The following is a 26153-nucleotide window of genomic DNA, read 5'->3' as shown; positions in this document are numbered from 1 at the left end:
AAAACGGGAATTTTCAAAAACGCTGGAATATTTGCCCTTATTTTTAATAAAAACTTTATATACTGAGTTATATTTCCCTAAGCTCATGGGATAGTAAAATATAAAATCTTTCGCAAAAAAAAAAAAAAAAAAAAAAACTCCTTTTCTTTCCTTAGGATACGCATTTTAATAAAGATGAGATTATAAATGTCTAGGTTGGGCCACGACATAGTCATGTACTACCATGAGCAAAATAAATGACGCGTCTCTTTATTTTGAAGTTTTTTGAAAATATCTCCGTTTTCTTTATATGTTCGAAATCTCGGAAGGTTTCCCCAGCAGGACAGGTTAATAACAAACCCGTTTTTAATATTTGTGTTAGATATTAGCTTAAAATAAAGAAATTAGAAGCAAAAAACATTAAATCGACAGAAATCTCGAGAATTACCAACTCTGCTAAAGTGGGAAATTTTCAAGAACGCGAGGGAATTCTGCAGTTCAACACGAAGCAGCGACATCTATGTCAGTGAGAGAAGCGTGGATTAGATCTACAAACGAAAATTTTAACGAAATATTTCTAGTATGTCTTATTATATGCATTATCGGCGAACTCCAAATATATGAATCTATGCTAAGTATTAACGTATAGATAGTGCAAATAGTGGAAATTACCTATGGAAAAAGACTGCTAGCCCAATCGTAATGAAATCGTAATGAAATCGTCTTTACTGTAGAACAGGTTCAGCGTACGTAAGAAAGCAAATAGCTCAGTTAGATAAAGCAACGAGTTTGTATACCGAAGGTAGACGGTTCGAATCCTGTGAAGGACTGTTGTCATTTTTATCACTAAGGTTATTTTATTTATTTTTTTATTTGGGAAAGAATCAAATTGTAACATATGTGTAAAACTCATGACGATACCAAAAGAAAAAAAAGAGAGAGAGAAAATATCGTCGCATTTGCATTAGTGTCTCTAATTTTTGTTTGCAAACAGATTTGTAATTATTTCCCCTGTGCTCACTGATGCATAACGAATGTTTTCCAGTAAATGTTAATTCTACTTTGGAGAATTTTATAGTTCCACAATTCCTCACTACATAGTCTTCTATCTACGTGTTTGGATATTTTGATAACAGATTTCCCTATTAAATGTTTAATTTTCTCTATAAATATTTGTCTTAAATTGAAATTGTTTTGAATTTACTACATAAGCAAAGTTGCCCGAAGGAGGAGAGCTCAAGTAATAGATATTCTACGTAAAAGCAACCTATTGTAGAATGATGATGCTTCTTACCTTCAGCACATAATCTTAACGTTAGAGAGTCAGAGAGAGAAAAATCCTGTTTTTCCTCCCTTATGACCACTCATCTTAAAGCTCTACCTATAATGATTCGTGTCACATAATTTCGACTCTCCAAAGACATTCATATTTATTATTATTATTATTATTATTATTATTATTATTATTATTATTATTATTATTATTATTATTATTCCTGAATATGCCACCATTACATAATGTTGTAACTTTAGACATCTTAGTTTAATGTGCTTTCTTTAGTAATAATTTGAGCAACCACGTCACAAAATTTAAAATGTATGAGGGGGCACGACGTTTTATTTCCCCTCCTCTCTTTTCAGCACCCTCCAACACAAGGTATATAATTTCTGAGAAGCAGGGCAGACAAAATGAATAAGAAATATATTTAGAGCATCCTTTCCTCCTTCGTGAATGTAATATCACGTAGCATTTTTCATTCTACTGAAGACGACCCTAGGCCGTTATGGTTAGGTAACAAAAGAAATACCTAATATATTTATAGCGCCCCTTAACTGTAATATTACCTCTTCTTTATTTGTTCGAGGCTTCCCTACACAACCAAGGGTGACAAAAAGAATAGGAAAAGTGTCTAAAGATTACAAAAGACTTTATATTTTGTCAGAAACAAGGCAGTATATACACAACATTGCTTTCGTTAACAAGTGTTTCACCCTTGAGTCGCTTATAAAATTAGGAAGAATAACTTTTGCCGATCATTGTTCTAGAGGGATTTGTCCAGGATGGTTTGGTGTCGAGCTAATAACGATGAGTATGTTTATTTACATCACTGTTAAAGAAATAGCAAACTTTCTGAAAGGAACTTACTTAGGAAACAGATCTTCCTTCTACTTAGCCAGAGCCCACTCTGAAAAATTGCATCTGGCGTTCTGAGTGAAAGTTCTATGGGACTATTAGAAAAATATATTCCCGTTTCCACGCTGATGGTAGAATTTCTTAAACCGTTATTGAATTACGTTCGAAGGGTAGGCGTAAATAGCGCCCCCGCAACAATGTGGTGTGGGGACCGCAAAAGCTGCAAGGCCAAAAAGTATACAGAAAGTACGCAGGGGCGGAGCAGGCCAAATTTTCACACGGGCAAAGTGACTTTTTGGCGCCCTTCCCCTAGTAGTAGCCTATATTTTAAATTTTATCATAGTGTTTTTAATAGTTTAAACCAGGAGCGTCATTTCAGATTTTGCTTTGGGGGGGCAAGACCTCTTGATATAAGTAAAATTTCGCGTTTTTCACTGATTTACTACTATTCTAATGATAAAATCTATATACATCTCAAACTCAGGGGGGAAGCAAATGCCCCTCCCTGCCCTCCCTAAATGACGCCCCTGTTTTAAACCCATTTTGAAAAAGAAATCCTTATCTAGGAAAACTTCACAAAGAATATGGCCCGCTATAAACAATACCAACTCCACCCCCCCCTGGTCTAGTGGCTAGCACACCTGCCTTCTGTGGTACCGGGTCCAATTCCCGGTGGATTACTGTTGAACGATAAAAGTGGTTCGGATTCCACTATAATTAGTATCCACATCTCCCTTGCCCATTAAGGCATAACCGTGGAACGCTAAACTCAAGCAAACAAACAAACAATACTTAATTCCCGGCACTCTTTATTCTACATGTCATCTCTCAATTTTTCGATACAGCCCCCTTAGTACTATGAAACTCTTCTTCCATAGTGAAATGGAAAAAGATCATATAATTGCCACTACTTTACAAGAATATAAACCAAAAACGTCAGTAGAAAGCACATTATAAAATTTACTTTTTGAGGCTCGTTTTGGTGCCCCTCTTTCTCTGGCGCCCCGGGCAGTCGCCCGGCCCTTAGTCCGCCCTTGAAAGTACAGACGCATAACTAAGGACTGCGGAGGAGAGGTTAACCTTCATGTTATGCCACTGGTTTGACGTGTTTGAAATGTTCAGTAAGTGATCGGTTAGTGAAATAATTTCGACAGTTACTGATGTTTAAAGTTTAGCTAAGACAAAGCTACCTAATCAAATACATTTGATACCGGGATGTCACAATTTGATTTTTCCTCACATAAAAAAGATAAAAACAATAGTAATAAAAACCCTTACTCGTACTGGGCTCCTAACTAACTAACAACCTAATTCTTACAGACTAGTTGCTCTGACCAACTGAGTTTCGATTTCTTATGCGAAAGAAGTCTGTTATATTAAGAGGCATGCTTTCCATTATCAAAACTGTTCGAGGTAATACGAACATGGCTTAAGAACAGAGACGGAACTGAATTACCACTCGATTGACCTTGAGGGCAAATCACCAAAGCGTAGCTATAAACGTAAGTTCAGCATGCATTTCTCTGGAGTTGTGTTCAGTATTCCTATCTGCCAGTCATGCTTGTTCGTAGGAGTAATATGTTACAAACCTGACCTTTCGATACAGCACAATAGCAAAAGAATAAAAGGGAAGGAATTCCCTCCCTTGTGAACGTTGGATACCACCATGTGCAATAAAACTGTCGCGTCTCCTTGAAGTGATATTTTATCGAAAATAACTCGTTTTCCTTTATATAGTGTATCCGAAGATTTTGAGGGTTTCAAAATGAGGAAATGTTACTGACAAACAAGGACGCATTTAGGGGTGGGTCCTGGGGGTCCGGACCCCTCTGAAACCCCAACTTTTCTGTAAATTTAGCCTAATTTTGGAGATTATCTTTTAAAATTTTATTATAATTTATCCTAATATTGAAGTCGGACCCCTCCCGAAATAAATTACTGCATACGTGTCTCTGACAATTTTCAACATATTCGTTAAATAATAAAGTAAAATAACTAAATTAGAAGCAAAAAGCTTTAATAATAATAATAATAATAATAATAATAATAATAATAATAATAATAATAATAATAATAATAATAATTGAAGCGAGCTTAACGAGTTTCAACCGTACGACTCAACCAACGTTTGGGTGCCTGTTCGTTAGTCTGCTCCTCTCATAAAAGACATTTCATTTTAATGAAACTAGTAAGTGCCTTCTTTTAGCTCTGCGGAGTAACTATTGCTTGGAATATGAATCTGCAAAACATAAGAGGTAAAATTAACCAAATGGTGCAAGTTTCCACTTATATATATAAAATAATTTTGCAATATCAACTACGTGAATCTTGTCCCATAAAGAAGCCGAAACCCCTACACCGAAGAGCCCTCCGAGATTTGATCAATGACACGGACTGAAATTGTCATTTGAAGCCAAGACTTTAATATGAAGCCAATAATTTCTTTAAAATAGACGGAAAATTCGGAAGTTATAAGCATTTTCATATTTTTGCCTTTTCCCATAAGGTACCCGTAGCTCCCTATACTGAAGAGCCCCCCCCCCCCCGGAGATTTGATCATTGTCCACTCGGACTGAATTTGTCATTTGGAACCAACACTTTAATACGAAGCAAAATATTTGTTTAAAATAGACGAAAAATTCGAAAGTTATAAACATGTTAATAATTTTGTCTTTTCTCATAAGGGGGCCGTATTAGCCTACACTGAAGAGCCCCACGAGATTTGATCATTGACCACTTGGACTGAAACTCTCATTTGAAACCAAAACTTTAATATGAAGCCAAAAATTAAACTTTTACATCAATTTAAACTGACTGGGTTCCGGTTCCCCCACTATTGTTTAGTTTAGTTAAGTGGTAATTTGTGACAGCTTCACATCATCAAAAGAATGTTTCACTTCCCCTCCCCTCCCCCAGGAGTTCGTGCTGGATCCACCACTGCAATCAATAGACACTCTTCCTATTCTTTTTGTCACCCTTGATTGTGTAGGGGCTCCCTCGTACAAATAAAGAAGCGGTAATATTACTATCAAGGGGCGCTATATATTAGGTATTTTTTTAGTTACCTACCCCTAACCGCACAGGGCCATCTTTCGTAGAATAAAAAATATTACGTGATATTCCAATCATGAAAGGGGAGAGGATGCTGTAAATATATTTCTTATTCATTTTGTCTGTCCTGCTTATCAAAAATTACTTTCTGTTGGAAGGGTACTGAAATGAGAGGGGCAAAATAAAAAGTCGTACCCCCTCCTACATGGTTGCTCAAATAAGTACTAAAGAAAGCATTTTAAACTAAGATATTTAAGATTTAAACTAGGAAACTAACATATCCTTACATTATGTAAGGATGGCATATTCAGGATTATTATTATTATTATTATTATTATTATTATTATTATTATTATTATTATTATTATTATTATTTGAATGTTTTTGGAGCACCGAAATTTTGTGAGACGAACAATATGTAGAGGTTTAAGATGGGTGGTCATAGAGGAGGAAAAACAGGATTTTTCTCTGTCTGACTCTCTAACGTAAAGATTATGTGCTGAAGGTAAGAAGCATCATCATTCTACAATAGGTTGCTTTTACGTAGAATATCAATTACTTGAGTTCCCCTCCTTGGGTCTACTTACCTTATGTAGTAAATTCAAAACAATTTCAATTCAATACAAATACATTGTAAAACTTTTCCGTAATTAAACATCTAGGGAAAATTAAACATTTAATAGGGACATCTGTTATCAAAATATCCAAACACGTAGATAGAAGACTATCTAGTGAGAAATATTGTGAAACTTTATAAAATTCTCCAAATTAGAATTAACATTTACTGGGAAACACTCGTTATGCGCCAGCGAGCATATGGTGAGCAGTGAGCACAGGGGAAATAATTACGAAACTGTTTGCAAACAAAATTAGGGACGCTAGTGCAAGTGCGACAACGGCATTTTTTTCTTTTTTTTGGTATCGTCATGAGTTTTACACATACGTTACAATTTGATTCTTTCCCACATAAAAAAATAAATAAAATAACCGTAGTGTAGTGATAAAGATGACAACAGCATTTCCAGGGGATCGAACCCGCTACCTTCAGCATACAGACTTGTTGCTTTAACTAACTGAGCTATTTGCTTTTTACGTGAACTGAGCCTGTTCCGGTAAAGACGATATTTCATTACGATCGTCCTACCAATTCGTCCTTTTCCATAGATAATTTCCACTATTTGCTCTATCTTTATGTTAATACTTAGCATATATTCATATATTTGGAGTTTGCAGATAATGCATATAATAAGACATACTAAAAATATTCGTTAAAGGTTTAGTTTGTAGATTTAATCCAGATTTCTCTCAATGACATAGATGTCGCTGCTTCGTGTTGAAATGCAGAATTCCCTCGTGTTCTTGAAAATTTCCCACTTTAGCAGAGTTGGTAATTCTCGAGATTTCTGTCGATTTAATGTTTTTTGCTTCTAATTTCTTTATTTTAAGCTAATATCTAACACAAATATTAAAAACGGGTTTGTTATTAACCTGTCCTGCTGGGGAAACCTTCCGAAATTTCGAACATATAAAGAAAACGGAGATATTTTCAAAAAATTTCAAAATAAAGAGACGCGTCATTTATTTTGCTCATGGTAGTACCTAAAATCACCAAACTCTGTCAGTAATCTAGGATGAGTTCGTGGACAAACATCGTTAGTTTCTTTCTTTCTTTTACTTTTTTTTGTACATAGCAAAATATCCTTTATATCTTTATAAATCCTTTATACCTACATATAAAACCGTTCCCCCTTAAAACGAAGTTTCTTAAACGATGTGTCACGGATCCTATTATTTTAAATCAATAATTTATGTACCATGTTATAACGATAATGATCCTACGAAGAAGGCCTACCAAATTTTTATAACGATAAGGTAACGATAATCTCATAAAACATTTTTTGTTTATTGTTTTGAACATTACCTTTTTTATTTACGGCACATAGACCCTAATCACTAACATAAATACACCTCAAAAGATTGTGTGGATATCCCTTCTTTAAGATGGTTCTGGAATAATTTATTGATTATCCGTCGTCATGACAACGTAAGAATAAAAACTCATCCAATCCACATATTAGAATAAATGTTTGATTCTATCTCTTTTTCGTACTTTCTTCTTCACACTAGTTAGTAAATATTTTAAAATTACACATTTCCCAGAAGTATAATAAGATATTTAGAATTACACTGAAAATACAAAGATATCGTTACATATGTCGCCCGAAATATAGGACTTTCTTTTATTGAATTTACAAAAGAATCCTGGACCGTTAAATAATACATATTAATCATTCTAGTTTTCGAATGCACCTCGTATATATAAAAATTGTAATTCATATATATATATATATATATATATATATATATATATATATATATATATATATATATATATATATATATATATATATATATATGTGTGTGTGTGTGTGTGTGTGTATCAAATTTATTTTTATAACAATATTATTATTATATTTATTTTAAATTTTATCATTGACTTCATTTATTTATACATTACAACGACGATAAGGCACATTCGAAATTTGATTTACAAGTTATTTAATTTTAAGTCCTTTTCGCGTCCATTAAATGCCTGTTATAACTTAATAATTATTTACTTGGGCATAATGAAGAAGATTTTGAAAAAGATGTATTTGTGATATTCATATGGTTGTTCTTTGAACGAAAAAGGATCAAGTACATGTATCTTCAACAATAACAATAATACTTAAGATAAAACATGATAATTAATATCAGAACAAAAATTAAAGTTACACTCTGAACAAAAGACAAGATCTTATTTTAATCATGAATGTACAGAATTATTCCATTCATTGATTCATTGAATTATCTTCATAGAATTCAAATAAGGTACGAGTAACAAACAAAACCATAATGATATTTCAAGCAAAATAAAGCAAAAAAACAATTGAATACGGTTTGCTCGGATGCCTTAACTTTGGATTAAGTTACATGACCAATGAATTCATTCATGTTGCATTCAAAGTCACAAACAGGAATACAGTACAGTATTGCGCGTTATTTACTTCTACAGTTCTTTGTTTCTTTAGAATTTTTGCCATCTATGAGATTCCTACGAAGTCCAATTCGAACGAAATTAGATCTAATGTTTGCATGCTTTCTAAGTGTAAGTAATCGTACTACACTGGGACTAGGTTCAGTTACACCAGCGTTTCCCAACCTTTATCAACTTGCGGCATACTATAGGTGTAACTTGAATTCTCGCGGCACACTCATAAATATTATTATTTGTAAATATAAAATACTGTGGTATTTTTTCTATGATTACTGATCTTCTCACAGAAAACAAAGCTCGATCACTGGTTTTCTCCCGTGGTAAATCATTATGCTTATTTTTCATTCTAATTTAAAAATAGAAAACAATTGCAATGATATATTGGACTCAGGATTTTAAAACTAAGCTTTCTTTTTCGAAATCCAACTTTTCACTAAGAAGAAAGATCACTAAATAACCAACGAACAAACAAATATATTTTAGTTTTAAAACACAAATGTAGATAATGTGTATACATGTTTGCTTTGTCGAAAGAATTGAATGATATTTTTAAATTTCAAGTTACGAAATAGTCTGCAAGAATAAAGAAGCAATAATAGTCATAACAATGATAACAAATACTTTTTTCAACATTAAAAATGTACAAAAAAGTAACACGGTATGAAACTTAAAGTTGTAGATTCATAGTAGAGGTTCATAGTAATGTGGAATACAAATATGCATTTTTCCTGTCTTGCAATTTGATTGCTATAGAGTTAATAATTTGTTTCTATTTCCTCACGGCACACCAGTGTGCCGCGGCACACCGGTTGGGAAACGCTGAGTTACACGATCACTATTACTGTTACTACTAAGGTTAGGTTCGGTTCCCTTACCGGTAAAATTAGGTTCAGTTCTCATTCGTTTCACTGGTGACGGAATGTCGTGTCTTCTAACAGAACTGTATTTGTTCTTTCTACAAGATTCACGGTAATTTGTCCTACCACGGTTTCTATTCCACGAAGAATCCCTCGGGGCATCAGATGTATATCTGTTCTGCTTCTTAGAAGTAGCCGCATTGCTGTCAGGCGGATAATTTCTGTCCTACTTCTTTCTCTTTCTGTCAATCCCATCTTCTCTTCGTCGATCATTTTCGCTTCCATCTTTGTAGTTAGGTTTGGTTACATTACCGGTACACGTGTATTTAACATCACCTTTTATATTGGGATCACACTTTAATCTCACATGAATGTATGGAATTTGGTTTCGATTAAGGTTAGTTTGGTTCAAGTTAGTACTGTATTGCACCATTGATGGATTTTCAAAATTTCGCAATGTCATACCTAGATGATTAAAATCAGCGTACTGCATCACGTTCTGTAAAGGCATAATCTGATTGTTCACTATTATCATTTTGGTCTTTTCATTGAATGAACATTCCAACACTTCCAACTTAATCAGCAAATTAGTACAAACATTGTAGTCCAGGAGCATATGTCAATATTTCCTAGTCCGTGGGATTTTGAATGAAGGGATGTTGTGGGTAGGTGGAATATCTTCATTAGGAGGTACCTAATCATGTGGTACCAGGTGGCAAGCCGAAAACCATGGCAGGGGACCGGGAGGGGGGAAAACAAAATGGCCGCCAGTGACAGTTGTCTCTCTGACTTTAAAGTACTATAACTTCTGCAACTTTTATATTGAAACCTTGAAAGCTGTGCAAATATGTAAATAACACATCAAACATTCCATTTTGGAACAATTTGGTGCAATAGCGACGCCATATTTTAAATATGGCACCCTTAAATCCCAAAATTCGGTATTATTTATTTCTTTTCTTTATATTCAAACGGAGATAACTCGTAAACTGCCACAGATAGGCGAAATCACCCTGAAACAAATGTTGTGGGTTCGAGCAAGAGCTTTCCAACGAGGTATATGCCATTTCTGTATCTTTAAAACGAACGGAGCTAGACTAGTTTATGTTACAGTATGTGTATAGCTTATAGCTTTTAACATAGGGCTAGTAAAATTAGGCGAAACCTGCATTTGTAAGTTCGTGAGTTTTGTGTGAAGGATCTTTACGGGTTGAGGGAATGCCTTCACTAGAAGGCACCTAATCATGTGGTACTAGGTGGCAAGCCGAAAACCGTGGCAGGGGACCGGGAGGGGGGAAATAATATGGCCGCCGGTGAAATTCGTCTCTCTGGTTTTAGAGTGCTATAACTTTTACAAATTATATATTAAAATGTTAGTGATTGTGCAAATGTGTAAATAATACATTATAAATTTTATTTTAGAACAATTTGGTGCCATAGCGACTCCATATTTTAAATATGGCGTGCTTCAGTATCAAAATTAGATTATTCTTATTTATCCATTTCTTTATATTCAAAAGTTAACAACTTGTAAACCGCCACAGGTAGCCGGAATCAGCATGAAATAAACTTGTAGGCCAGATCGGTGGCTTTAAAATGATAGATTGATGTCGTATCTTTAAAACTAACACAAAATGACTAGTTAATGTAATGGAAGATGTCAAACTTTGTGGGTTTTAACAGAACACAACACAACACAAACATAAACTGAAAAGAAATGCAACATAATTAACCTTGGCTATACGTACCTATATCTAATATCTTTAATATGATGCTCTGTGATACAATTACTTTAGAAATATATCCTTGAATTACACAGTTTTGGATGTAAAAGAGTTACACCTACAGAAAATATATTTTCTTGTGAGAATGTTTATGTAACTAATAAGTACATACTATTGTTTATAATATAGATTATAATTAACCTTGGGGTTTGATTTACTTCATTTGTGTATTATTTAAAGAACCCACTTTCTAACTGACCCTTTCATCATAAAAAACACTCAGTTCGTTAGTTGGTTTATACTACTTGGTTTCTCACCTTAGCATTCCTTACACTGTATTTCTAAGGTTTCTCCCCTAAGATGTCACACCGATGATTTCTCACCTGAGCATTCCTTACACAATATTTTAAAGATATCTACCCTATGATGTAACACTGTTTTTACACCTGAGCATTCCTTACACTATACTTTTAAGGTTTCTCTCTTATGATGTCACACCGATAGTTTTGCACCTGAGCATTCTTTATATACTGTTTCTAAGGTTTCTCCCTTACGATGTAACAGGTATGGTTTCTCACTAGTCATCGAGCGTCTCATCACTATCATCTTCTGAATCTTCCCATCGTAAGTCATGGTTTACGCACTGATCATCTCCTCCACAAAGACACAGTTCCGTACATCGCATGGTCCGAGATCGACATTTGCATGCCAAAGAACATTTACTTATTGTGCAACCGCAGCGAATCAACTGCAATACAGTCTCTGGAGCGCAAGGTAGTGTGCACATCACAGGAACAATTTTATTTTCGTCACTGGTTTCTTCTTCCCATCCACAATCTAGTGGGCTGGCAGATTTGGATGTGATTTTCCGGCACTTTTCCACACAAGTTCACCCTTTTAGTGAAAGGTGTAAGGGCCTTATGGTTGGAGGAAGACCTGAGCCTTGAATAGCCACCTCTGTAGTTTCCCAATATCTTAAATTTTAGTGTTCGGCACATAAACATTGCAAATGAACTTCTCAATTAGCCTTTCATCATCGTCATTGAACTTACTAGAACCGAGGTTTCCAAGAGATGCAAGCATGTCAACTCCAGCGTTGTAAAATACTTTCCAAAACATCTTCTTTGACTTCCTTGAAAATGCCCCAGTAATATCACACCCTGAAATAGCATGGAATCCAAGTAAGGCTTCTACTCTAGAAGATCCAAGAGAGGTACGGATAGTATGAATATCTATCATTCTCTTATTAACTCCAACTCCTGTGACAAACTTCGTATTGGCAGGTAAGTGTCTAGACCACCACACACAAAGAACAAGTATATCAGTATCTTGGGACATTATGTGGATGGTCTGTGCCCCTTGAGACGCTGCATAAAGATTGTGAAGTATTATTTTTATATCTGCTTCTTCATGAGTACTTTTTAACATTGATGTCTTTAAATTCTGAAGATTTTGCTTCTGTCGTCCAGCTGGCAACTAAGCGTTTTCCCAACTTACTCGCATGAAGGAGAATTTTTTTCTGAAAGATAAGCAGTAAATACATTTTTGGTTTTTGGATGAGATAAAAGATTTTTCATAGTGACATTTTTTATATTGGCAGAGTCAGATATCTTGTATTCTATTGTTGGGCTGTCTCTTGCTCTTTTCTTCCATATTGACGTCTTTAATGACTTATTTCCATACATATCAAAAAGAAGGTGAGTTTCATCGTATTTCAACATTGTTGACTATTTTTTTGCAGAATTCTGTAGACAAATCGAGACATGTATTAACATGCGCTGGCTTTTTCAACGCTTGGAGTTCCGCCATGCCATCAAGAACAGCAGCAGAGTAAGAAGATATTTCTTCCAACATCATCAGAGTCCTGCTCAACGTTAGCTAGAGCAATATCGTTTGTAATCTTTAAAGACATTCTTTGAGGCTTGTTCTCCCTCTTCGGATGCGAAAACACAAAACCAACATTTTCCAATTCTTCCTCTATCAAGGCTTTCAACTGTTTTCTAGTCAGAAGTTTATCGTCACTCAAATTATTGCTTTTAGCAATGGAATTATAAAGTTTCTCTATCTCACCCATTGACGTAACACGACCTTCATGAAGGAATTGCTTAGTGAATAAATAAATTCTGTTTTGCAAGCCTCTTCACTCACAGAGCTAAGACCAGAATCCTTCTTGCCTTCGCTTTTACGCAACACGTTAACAACATGACTATTACAGCAAGAAATGTGATAGGATATATCCTGTGCATGAGCATCTCCAGGATCAATGCAGTTACTTAATCGTATTTTGAACACTTCATTCTTTGACAAACTTACTGCTTCTTTCAAACGACTACTGGATCGATCGTAGGCGATGACATACAGCGGGTTTCTTCGTTTTCCTTCTTCGTCACAGAAAAAACATTTTGTTTTGTTTGTGATCTTGTAATATATGAGTCTTCGAGTCTTCGAGCCTTCGAGTCTTCATAATGTGTAATGGGGATTTCCTGTTGCTCTTTTTCAAACGATCTTCTAGTTCTTTCCATAATCATCTTGTGTGTGCAGTTCTTACAGCAATCAGCATGCCATGATGCATTTTCATTTGTTAGGTCTTCACTTGTTACTTCACCCAAACGTTTATTCAGTTCAATGTATTCTTTGTCCACCCATTCTGCTCTCAATTTTATACATTGTAGCTCTTTTTCATAATTGGAGGGTTTCACAAGTGGTTTCTTTGTTTCTTCTAGACAAAAAATACACATGGAATAGTTTGTACTTAATTTCAGTTTCTTCGCCGAAGGAGGTAGCTGCACTTGCAGATGACTTTTAATATTTTTCTCATGCTCTTCCATTTTCCTATTTCATTCTACTATACTGTTCATGCCTGCAACAAAGAAAAATCTTTCAATGCCAAAGATGTAATGAAAATAAAAACTATTATAAAACTTCACAGAGAGAGAGAGAGCGGTGGCCATATTGTTTCCCCCTCTCCCGGTTCCCTGCCACGGTTTTCGGCTTGCCACCTAGTACCACATGATTAGGTACCTTCTAGTGAAGGCATTCCCTCAACCCGTAAAGATCCTTCACACAAAACTCACGAACTTACAAATGCAGGTTTCGCCTAATTTTACTAGCCCTATATTAAACGCTATAAGCTATACACATACTGTAACATAAACTAGTCTAGCTCCGTTAGTTTTAAAGATACAGAAATGGCATATACCTCGTTGAAAAGCCCTTACTCGGACCCACAACATTTGTTTCAGGGTGATTTCGCCTATCTGTGGCAGTTTACGAGTTATCTCCGTTTGAATATAAAGAAAAGAAATAAATAATACCGAATTTTGGGATTTAAGGGCGCCATATTTAAAATATGGCGTCGCTATTGCACCAAATTGTTTCAAAATGGAATGTTTGATGTGTTATTTACATATTTGCACAACTTTCAAGGTTTTAATATAAAAGTTGCAGAAGTTATAGTACTTTAAAGTCAGAGAGACAACTGTCACTGGCGGCCATTTTGTTTCCCCCCTCCCGGTCCCCTGCCACGGTTTTCGGCTTGCCACCTGGTATCGCATGATTAGGTACCTCCTAATGAAGATATTCCACCTACCCGCAACATCCCTTCATTCAAAATCCCACGGACTTACAAATGCGCCTGGACTATTGATGGGAACACACGTTTTCTTTCTGAATTTCACGAATATTGGAATTAACTTTCTTTATGCTACATGAATCAATGTCGTGTACATATCATCAAACGGTGCTATTACCATTATTTCATTTCTAGAATTAATATCATGTTGAATATACTGGGAATACAAGCAACCAATAGCATTCACTAAACAAAGATGACCATAACATTTCGCACATTGATACATACCAGAATCTTCATTACACGCAGCATCAATAAGACAAACAAAAACATTCGAATGAAAAGAAAAGTTAGGATAATCTGATCCAACCAATACTCCAGTGCGAACACAGCAAATTTCGTCCACACCTTTAAGTCAATGATGCCATATTTCTTTGTTGATGCAAATTTAGGATCTGTATTCTCCATAGTTTCTATGTAAGGTTCAGGTTTACTTATTTGAGTATCATTAACTATAGTTTCTATCACTTCGATGGAATTTTGCATTTCAGTGAATCTATGTATAATTCGTTCAATTTTAAGATCACTTTGTTCAATTTGCAGAGTTGTCTGGTCGATTTTGCTATTGAGGTGTGTCATCTGCTCACCAAGATCTTGCTTTAATTGCCCCATCTCTTGATTAATTTGATCAGCAAAATCTTGCTTTAATTGGTTCATCTGTTCCGTTTGATGATCCATTTGTTGTTTAATGAGATCGGCTAGGTCAGAAAAGTTCATTTCCCTGTTAGCATTTGATTCTGTTGCATTTCCAACGTCAATACGACTCATTTTGATAGTTCTGAAAATTTTTGTGCCACTCCTTAGTAATGTATACTCCGTATTGATATTTCTTTTATCAAAACTATGTAACCTTAAAGTCAATCTGTACTCTTAAATTTTATTGAACTTCATCCAAATCTCCTAAGATCATGGGCGGAACCACCAAATTTTTATAACAATAATGATCCTGCGAAGAAGGCCCACCAAATTTTCGTAACGATAATGTCATAAAACATTTTTTTTGTTTATTGCTTTGAACATGACCTTTTTTTTAATTATGGCACATAATCACTAAAATAAATACACCTCAAAAGATTGTGTGCATATCCCTTCCTTAAGATGGTTCTGGAATAATTTATTGATTATCCGTCGTCATGACAACGTAAGAATAAAAACTCATCCAATCCACATATTAGAATCAATTTTTGATTCTCTCTCTTTTTCGTACTTTCTACTTCTTCACACTAGTTAGTACATATTTTAAAATTACACATTTCCCAGAAATATAATAAAAGATATTTAGAATTACACGGAAAATAAAAAGATATCGTTACAATGTTCCCCTCACGACGCTGGATGAACGAAAATTGAGGAAGCACCGGCCAGGAATGGAACCCGGGACCATGCGGACAGGAATTCAGCGCTGTAACCATTAGAGTACGATGTCCCCTTCCAGGCACGTAGCCAGGATTTCGAAATAGGGGGGGGGGTCCGTGACGAAATACTGTGGTTATCATACCAGGAGCTCGATCATTCTAAATTATTTTGGTGGCAAGATATATTCGTTCGTTTAGCCAGGATTTCGTAATCGGGGGAAGGGGGTGACATGAAATACTATGGTTACACACCAGGAGATCGAGCAATCTAAACTATTTTACTGCCAACATACCCATATTGGTCTTTTAGGACAATAAAATGAGGACATGATAGTAAGTATTTTAAGAAGAAAAACTATGAAGAAATCTTGAGTAAAAGAAAATAAAAAGTATTGAAAAAAATATAGACTTCCGAGGTCATTCGAACTCGGTTCTACTTGTCTTCTTTCTTCTTCTTTTTCTTATCTTCGTTTAATGCCATCAAGGATAGCAACGAGATACTCTTTCGGGAGTAAAGACATCTTATTAAATGGATTAGAGTTGCCGCGAAATTCAAAATGGCTCATATTATTGGTGATTCTGGGCATTTCTTAAGTTCTACCTGAGAGTCTATGTTATCTATGCAGATAGATGGAATTTGGAATGCTTCATTGGTATTCGTTACAAGAATACCAATTTTCAACTCCCTTTCCCCCCGTTTCCTCCAAACAAAGCTCCTCATAATAAAGAGTAACCAAACACTTGCCGTAACTTTATATTTTTGACGCTGATTCATCTTTTTCTCCTTTCTTTTGATTTCATTCTTCTTTAATATTTTTTTTATTTCTGGATCCGAAGGGGGGTCCGGACCCCCCGGACCCACCCCTTGGCTACGTGCCTGCCCCTTCCCCCTATGGTACGTATGTTAATAAAAGTAAGATGATAAAAGAGATTTATTAGGCTACGGTCCAATAATTACCAAAAATGATCAGACCGGTAGAGTGGTCTAGCAGGAGATCGCAGCCAAACATTGTTACATTCATTTTTATGTTGATATAGATATCAGAAGAAAAAGCAAAAATAATATTTTGTCACTGAAAAGAAAAGTCGGTACGTAAGAGTTTTTTTTTTTCTTTTTATTCTTAGAGAGTTAGGGACCATGATGAATCCTTTAATTATCATTCAATGTCAGGTATCAGTACGATTTTGAGAATAAAGATCCTAACCCCAGCCAGTAGAGAGTTACATCCTCTGCATGTCACAGGTTTTAGTATAATTTGTGTTTCCATTTATTATGTGGACATTCTAACTGCAATGTAGATCTAGGGATGTTTTAAAAGCAAAAGCAGGAAAAAGAAGAGAAAGAAAAAGAGGAAAAGGGACAAAATAAGCATGTAAAATAGAAAAGACAAAATTATATATAATTGGTGCAGGTATAAACATAAGATGTGTTCAGTGTTTTTCTTTCTTTTTCCTCTGACTGTGAGAAGTACATACCTTCCAGCCGTTCTATTACTATTGCTATCTTTTGCATATTTACGCAAATCTATTTTCATTATGAACAATGAAATATAGGCATATTAAACATACTTTTTTAATAAAATAAATTTATAATTTACACCTGTATAATTATTTTATTTTAAATGTGTGACTTTGTTTTAGTATCCTTTCCTAAGAAAGACAATAATAAGCAAGAAGCTTCCATTTAAAGACAATATATTTACTGTTTAAATCAAGAGAAAATTCTAGCAAGGGGACCATCATAATTAATTGTCTTTTTAATTTTTATTTATTTATTTATTAAAAACGCTTCATGGAAAATTCTAAAAGTCTAGAACAATTATAAACAAATTCAATATGATAAATTAAAGCTATATTTATCTTTTATTTAAAGGTTGTGAAGGGTCATGATGACGTCATGCTGGTTCACCATATTTTGTTCTCAATTTCCTTACAAGGAAGGGTCATGCAGTGGCTCCGCTGAGATCCACGAGACAATGCATTTGATATGTTATAACTAGACAAATCTCAAAGTTATACGTGTCACCGGGCGGAATGTCGTGAGTTACAACATATTTTGTAATATAAAAGCTACAAAGCTGGCAGAATAGTTTTGAACCGGGTCATTTGTTCGGAAACGGTTGGGTAAATGGAAAACTCGAACAATACGTATCAAATCATTTTCAAGGACACACTTTTTCGGATTAAAAAGTTCGCCCCAGGGTCCTCGCAGGGTCACAGACGGGGTTCAACTCAAAATTTTGTAAATGGCAAGGGGGGTTAAGTAGCACATCGTTTAAAAGGTGTTGTATAATGAAAGAAAATGCAGCAAGTCTCGACTCTCGATGACAACCCTGTGCAAAATGGCAGCGGGTCAAAATGTAAACAAAAACTTAATTCAAAAGTCCATTGTCACCCCTATAAATAGAAAACGGTGAGACAAATATGAAAATAGGAAAGAAAGTGTAGCATTATTTTCAAAGTACAACAATTTAAGTTAAAGTGTGTTGTCCCAGGGTGCTCACAGGGTCCCAGGTGGGGTCCAACTTAAAAGTTTCAAATGTCAAGAGAGGTTAAGAAGCTCATCGATCGTAAGATCTTGTAAAATGAAAGTAGATGGAGCAAGTCTTGACTTTCTACAACAACCCCGTCCAAAATTGCGGCGGATCAAAATGTAAACAAAAGCTTAATTGAAAAACTATTGCCACCTTGAATCCAAGATGGCCGCTTAAAACCTATGTCATTCATAACAGTACAAATCTAAATTTCTATTTTTCTCTATTATGTATCTAGAAATAATACTGTAGGAAGACTAAAGCACAATTGAATTTCAATTCACTTCAACTATTATTTCATTATATGTTTTGTCTTAATGCACGTTCGTCACGGTTCTCTTGACATTATTTACTTGAATATAACGAATATGTGATGAGCACACAACTCTGACTTCCTGCTCATACTGCTAAACAAAAGTTGAATACCTTCGGATATTGTTCTATTTTTATCATATGTATTTCATACAGAAAGAACTTGCTGCACCAGTAGGCTGGGGGCTCTATTGTAACGTATTCGTGATGGATACATTTGTATGTCATTCGTTGGATTGATCGCAATACTTCAAACAATACCAAAAAATAATAAAAAATAAAAACATTCATTTGCAAGATTGGCGAGTAGCACCAAACATGTGTAAGTCATTTCAGTACACCGAGCTGTGTGAAACTTTGTTGGTTTGGTTACAGTGTTCCAAGGAATAACATATTTATATAAAAATTAATTTTTCACTTTGGCAGCCATATTGGATTACAGATTATACTCTTTGATATTTTGTGGATATTTACTGTTAACCATAAACGTTCGCTTCTCCAACACCAGTGGTGTGAGCTGGATATGCGTTCGATACATAGTGCGGCATATTGAACGAAGATACCGCGTTTTTGAACATTTCGCATATTTTAGTCACTTACTATTCAACATTAATGCCAGATTTGTTTTCCTAGCTTCAGCAGTTTGGTATGATTATCCTTTCGATATAGGTTTTAAGCGGCCATCTTGGATTCAAGGTGGCCCTAGATTTTCAATTAAGCTTTAGTTTACATTTTGACCCATCGCAATTTTGGACAAGGTTGTCGTAGAAAGTCGAGACGTGCTCCATCTTTAACTTAACAAGAGCTTTCAAACGATGTCCTACCTCTCTTGCCATTTGAAACTTTTTAGTTGGACCCTACCTGGGACAATGTGGGGACCCTGGGACAAGACGTATTCACTTAAATCGTTGTACTTTGAAAATAATATCACACTTCCTTTCCTATTTTCACATTTGTCTCACCGTTTCCAATTTATAGGGGTGACCATGGAATTTTCAATTAAGTTTTTGTTCACACTTTGACACGTCGCCATTTTGCACAGGTTTGTTGTAGAGAGTCGAAACTTGCTACATTTTCTTTTATTATACAATAGCTTTCAAATGATGTGCCACTTAATTCCCATAGCCATTTGAAAATTTTGAGTTGGACCCCGTCTGGGACCCTGCGACAAAGGTTTCTACCGCAAAAAGTTTGTCGTTGAAAATGATGGGATGCGTGTTGGCCGAGTTTTCCACTTATCCAACCGTTTCCGAACAAATGACTCGGTTCAAACTATTCTGCCAGGTAATATATATATATATATATATATATATATTGTAGTTCTTACACTACAAAATATGTTGTAAGTCACGATATTCCGCCCGGTGGCACGTATAACTTTGGGATTCGCCTAGTTATGAAATATCAAATGCAAACACAATTGTCTCGTTCGGACCTCAGCGGAGCCACTGCGTGACCTTTTTTTTGTTAGAAAGAACAAAAGAAATGCTGTTGCTCTGAAACAAATTAGAATGAACTGAACACAAACGACTTAATGTGATTTTGTAAGTTGTAGCGAATGTGGAGATGGATGAAGACTCATATACGCGGTGCCTCTACAAAGCTTGAAGACTCGTCTCAGGAAAACAAATGTATTACACATTTTTGTACACCGAAATAAAAGTTTTCGAAATATGATCCTTAGGCATCAACACACCTCTGCCAGCGTGTTTTCCATTGTTCATACACTCCCTGAAAGTCTTCGCACCCAAACCTGTCAAGGGATCTTGTCGAAATTGCCTGGACCGTTGGCATCGTGTCGAATCGCTTCCCTTTCAGGTCTTTCTTGATTCGGGAAACAAAAAAATGTTGCTGGGAGCGAGGTCGTGGTTATAGGGTGGATGTGGCAGTGTTGCCACATTGAACTCCGCCAAAACTTCGGCGGCGGCGAGCGATGTGTGAGAGGGTGCATTATCGTGGTGAAGAACCCAATTGGCTTTGATGTCTGGGCGGGCTCGATCCTTCAAACAGCGGAGCACCACAGCGTAAAACGGACCTGTGACATTCTGTCCGGCAAGAACAAAATCTTTGTGGATCGGTCCTTTGGCATCGAAGAAAACAATGAGCATGATTTTCACGCGTGACTTGCTCATGCGAGCTTTCTTGGGCTTTGTAAACGAACTGTGTGCCACTCTGCACTTTCTCGTTTCGTTTCTGGATCGTATTTGTAGACCCAGGTCTCATCATCAGTAACCACTTTATCCAAAAATTGGGGACCATCTTGCTAAAGTTCAAGCATTTCTTCGCAAACAGGCAGGCGCTGTGCCTTCTGTTCATCCGTCAGAACTTTGGGAATAAGTTTGGCACATACTTCTGTCACTAAAACACTCTAGTCGGACTCAATCCCAGTTGATCGGCAATTAATCTAACCGTAAGACGACGATCAGTGTTTAAGAGTTCACGCACTTCCAGCAGATTTTCCTCAGTTCGGCTTGTTGCAGGCCTCCCGGAGTGGCCATCGTCTTCAACGTCCTCGCGGCCCTCTTTGAATCTCTTGTGCCACATGAAAACCATTGTACGTGACATCTCGTCTTCTATGTAATCCTCTTGAATCATACGAAAAGTCTCTGTAGCTATTTTGTTCAATTTCACACAGAACTTTACAGCATAATGTTGCCCCAAATTCCGCTGCATTTTCCACTTACTCAGGTTTCGACGGGGTCATTGACATCCACTCATTTCACTAGCGATCAACTCACTGCCGTGTCTCGGAGGCAACTGACGCTCGCGCGGTCGGTTAGCTGACATTCCCCACTAACGTCAGTGGAATAGGTCTGCGCGCGCGCTCCTACTCAGGTAACACTGAGTCTTAAAAGTTTGTGAACGCACCCTGTATTAGTCACTTCGTTCAGCAAGGAAAATGATAGATCTGAAACAATGTCAAAGGAAATTTTCGAGCTTTTGGATTTCCCGTCACTCTTTATTTGTATACTAACTTATTCAAAATAACAATATCAGTTATATTAAATGAGTATAAAATATTCCATTTTAAATATATATCCCTTATTGTCCTACACTTGTTACAAATTTCAAGTTTGCATGTACATGAGAAGTGCCCTATAGGTTCTGAATCAAGTAATGTAAATATATGTAATTTTGACCCTGCTCCCTAATTTTCTTCCTTGAAGGGGGAAAATTTTCCGTTTGTATCCTTTATTTGTATCATAAATTCTACATTTATGTCAAATTGCAAGCTTCCATATCCTATAGGTTTTGAATCAAGTGACGTACCTATATTTAATTTTGTTCTTGCCTAATTTTACTTCCTTGGAGAGAGAATTCACATGCTAATTTTACTTCCTTGCTAATATGAGAATTCACATGAGCACCATCATTTTCCGTCAGTTTTTGTAACGTATGGGAATGTTTACGATTGACTTATGTAGATACTGCAGGGATATGTTTTGCAGGAACTTGGTAGTAATGTAATTTCCCTGAGCGAAAATTCAACTCTTACTTGGAGAGAGAAATTTCAAGATTTCGGATTTTTTTCGTTATTAATAGGTAACATAACTTCTGCATTTATGCCAAATTTCATGTTTTCATACCTACGGGAAGTACCGGTACTACATAGGTTTTGAGTCAAGTGACGTAATTATATATAATTTTGCTCTTACCTCTTAATTTTAGTCCTTACACAGGGAAATTTCCAATTTTAGAATTTTTTCCTTTACTTATGTAACAAATCCTGCGCTAGTGCTGAATTTCGATTCTCCACGTCTTTAGGAAGTACGCGTATCCTATAGATTTTCAGTCAAGTAACGTAAGAAAATGTATTTTTGTCCTTGCCCCCGAATTTTCTCCATATCTACTACACGTATTCTATAGGTTTCGAGAGTGAGTGCCAACATTTGTAGTTTTCTTGAAGTTTTCACGGCTCCCTATCTTGTAAGCTGGTCGAGATTAAACATTAAACATATATTTAGGTCATGATCTAGTGTAGTTTTGTAGCTCAGTCAATTTTTATTGTGCTGTCTTCATGGGAGACGAAATTATGGATTTCGAAAAAGACCTGACTTACTTCGTGTCAAAACGGCACACGATGTGCCCCAGCCAGAGAATTTGGCTTAGCACACCATAATCCACTTATTCGTGTAGCAATCTGTGCATGTAATGTGAGAAAATTGGTTTAAATAAAATAAAACATAGTTTAGTTTATAGTTTTAAAAGACTGTTTCTTCACAACCCTGCAAACCGGTAATACCAGGCGTGTGTTAGCCACTGCACTAGATTCTCGCTGTTAAAATAACACACTAAAGCGCTATTCACGCTAGAACCACTGCCCATGTCAAAATTTATTGCATTAACACTGTCATGTTTTGCTGGGTAAAATCCTGTATTTGATAGGTATATATTAAGCTTCTCTCTGGTTCCATTGTACGTCCATCCTATCAAACACTAATACTACAATGTTAATAGTCGTTGTATATTTGGATTTAGAACCGTTTCTGGATGGATCAAGTTTGGCAGTCTATCATAGAATCAGCATAAAGGAAACAATTATATCCTTCAAGAAAAAATAACTAGTTTGCTACATCTAATTCGTTTTCGTATTACATAAAGATGATAAACTATGGTTTTGTAAGCTCCTTCGTGGCTAGGCGGTTAGCATATGCTCCTTTGCGTGGAAGACCTGGGTTCGATTCCCAGTGGGAGCTCATGTGGTTCGGATTCCAAGTTAATCAATAGGTCCACGTCACATATAGCTTCGCTGCTGAAAAGGATGTTAAAACCAATTTAACTCAACTCATGGTTTTGTAAGATATTTCTACGACTGTATATTATTAATGTTGCGAAGCCCATTCATTCTGGAACAACACAATATTTTATATGAAAAAGTACAAATCAGCGCCAAGTAATTCATTCAAGGTGGATATAGAATTCTCACTTACTTATTTGGGTCTATTTATTTTCGCCCTAGATCATGGAAATCGGCAGGACGGCAAGACGATCTGGTTATATGTGAACCAGATACTATTCTGAACAATATAGCAGAGCTTAACAATTGTTAATACTGCTAGATCCACAAAAAGAGTTCGAGAGCGGCGATTTACGCATCACAATAATAGTAATTTCGATAAGTGTTGTACTAATACAAATATGAATTTTTGTTATAGTAATATGAGCAAAATCTATTAACTACTTTTGTATCATTGCAGAATATATTTTGCTTATCTTACCCCGCATTCACATTGTTCGTATAGCTTATTAAGCTACAAAAATAAATAAAAGCTTTGCAATTGTTTCATAAAATATATATTTATTTTAAATACGTATGAGAAAATTAAAAAAAAATCTCACTTATTCAAAATAACAATATCAGTTATATTAAATGACTATAAAATATTCCATTTTAAATATATATCCCTTATCTTGTTACAATTAAACCATATTAAAAGCAGTAAGAATACATAAAACAAAATTATATACTATAAAACAAACCTCATTGCAACATAAAATGTAAATGTTTTTACGTATTTTAACCCCCAATCCCAATTTGTTTTCATATATTCGATTTAATATAAAACAATAATTATACAATAAAAGTACGGTATAAAGAGCTAACAGTATCATACTAACAAACCGAAGGCAACTGCAAGTTTGTTTTCTAATATATCTGCACGATTGCATTGAAGCTTATAATTCTAGCAAAATGCCCTGGTAATTACGCACAGAACTTAATATTAACTTTAATATCAAGGAAGCTAATATTTAAACGATGTTATAACTTAGTTATGTCCAAAATTACGTAGTATTTATTTATAAATCTTTATGTGCTATTCTTAAATATCTGTCCTATCCTTCTTCTTCCTCTTCAGCTTCTCCTTCCTCTTCTAACGTCATCTCCTGCTTCTGCATAATTTCTGATACCAGATCGTTTAAATCTTGGTCAGCTTCTGTGAACTCCATTTCATCCATTCCTTCTCCCGTATACCAATGTAGAAACGCCTTCCTCCTAAACATTGCCCTAAACTGCTCCTCCACTCGTTTGAAACAGTCGACAATGCATGTGTTGTTTGCTATCAAAGTTCCTGCTATCTTCAAACCTCGTGGTGGGATATCGCAAATAGCTACTTTCATATTATTCGGTATCCATTCAACGAAATAACTGCTGTTCTTTGTTTTGATATTCAACATCTGTTCGTCCACTTCCTTAGTGGACATTCGACCTCGAAAATACACAGCAGCTGTAATATACTTCCCATGACGAGGATCACAAGCAGCCATCATATTCTTAGCGTCAAATAGTTGTTGTACGATTTCCGGAACTGTTATAGCACGGTATTGTTGACTTCCTCGAGACGTAAGAGGGGCGAATCCTGGAATGAAGAAATGCAAACGTGGTTCCGGAACCATATTTACCGCCAATTTTCGAAGATCAGAATTCAGCTGACCTGGAAACCTCAGACAAGTTGTGACGCCTGACATTGTTGCCGAAATCAAATGGTTTAAATCTCCATAAGTCGGTGTTGTGAGTTTCAGTGTTCTAAAGCATATATCGTACAATGCTTCGTTGTCAATACAAAATGAATAATCTACACCTGTGACCAGTAAGTGGATTGAAAGCGTGGCATTGTATGGTTCTACCACAGTATCTGATACTTTCGGAGAAGGAACAATACAGAAGTTACACTTTATTCTATCTGGATATTCTTCACCAAGTTTATTGAGAAGTTGTGTTCCCAACCCAGCACCTGTTCCACCACCAAGCGAATGAACCAACTGGAATCCTTGAAGACAATCACATGCCTCCGCTTCCTTCCTCGTAACATCAAGAATAGAATCAAGTACTTCCATACCCTCTGTATAATGTCCTTTAGCCCAGTTATTACCAGCTCCACTTTGTCCGAATACGAAGTTATCAGGTCGAAACACTTGTCCAAATGGTCCACTTCGAATAGCATCCATAGTTCCTGGTTCTAAATCAATTAACACAGCCCTAGGGACATATTTTCCACCCGTTGCTTCGGTGAAGTACACATTGATTCTTTCTAGCTGTAAATCAGAATCACCATGATATGTGCCTGTTGGATCAATTCCATGTTCATCACATATAACTTCCCAAAACTTTCCTCCAACGTTATTTCCACACTGACCAGCTTGAAGATGACATATTTCCCTCATTTTTGTTTAGTTGTATTAGATGTGCGGTCGTTTTAATAAGGATAAGAACTTGAAGAGGTTATACACTTTTTGCAATCGTGAAGTTCTGCTGCTGAATAAAAAGTCGTAGCAACGAGTCAACAAACAAACGAGCAATGCACAGTATATTTACATTGATAGGCAAAATAAACGCAGTCTTCTTCTTTGGAACCATAATATAGTTTTATGTTCCGGTACAGATGTTAGTAAAGTCACCTATATCCAAATAGTCGTTATAAATGAGTATTTGTGCGAAGACAAATTGAGGAAAAATAACATACAGAAACTTCGCGAGTTAGAGTCAAAGTAACTAGGGTACTATACATGCGCGCCGACTACGTGCTTGCTCCGGGGCTC

At 35.8% G+C, this 26153-nt stretch overlaps 2 pseudogenes; both read right to left on the bottom strand.

Annotated features, from left to right (window-relative positions):
- Positions 1–20972: 20972 nt before the first annotated feature.
- Positions 20973–21287, bottom strand: LOC145661144 (protein GVQW3 pseudogene; annotated as a pseudogene).
- Positions 21288–23893: 2606 nt separating this feature from the next.
- LOC145660588 (tubulin beta chain pseudogene) lies at positions 23894–25903 on the bottom strand (annotated as a pseudogene).
- Positions 25904–26153: the final 250 nt, after the last annotated feature.

This window comes from Thermobia domestica, chromosome 9, assembly GCF_964235325.1.
Source record: "Thermobia domestica chromosome 9, izTheDome1.hap1.1, whole genome shotgun sequence".
Taxonomy (NCBI): Eukaryota; Metazoa; Arthropoda; class Insecta; order Zygentoma; family Lepismatidae; genus Thermobia; species Thermobia domestica.
The sequence above is the reverse complement of the archived record's forward strand: the minus strand, read 5'-3'. Positions and strand labels throughout refer to the sequence as shown.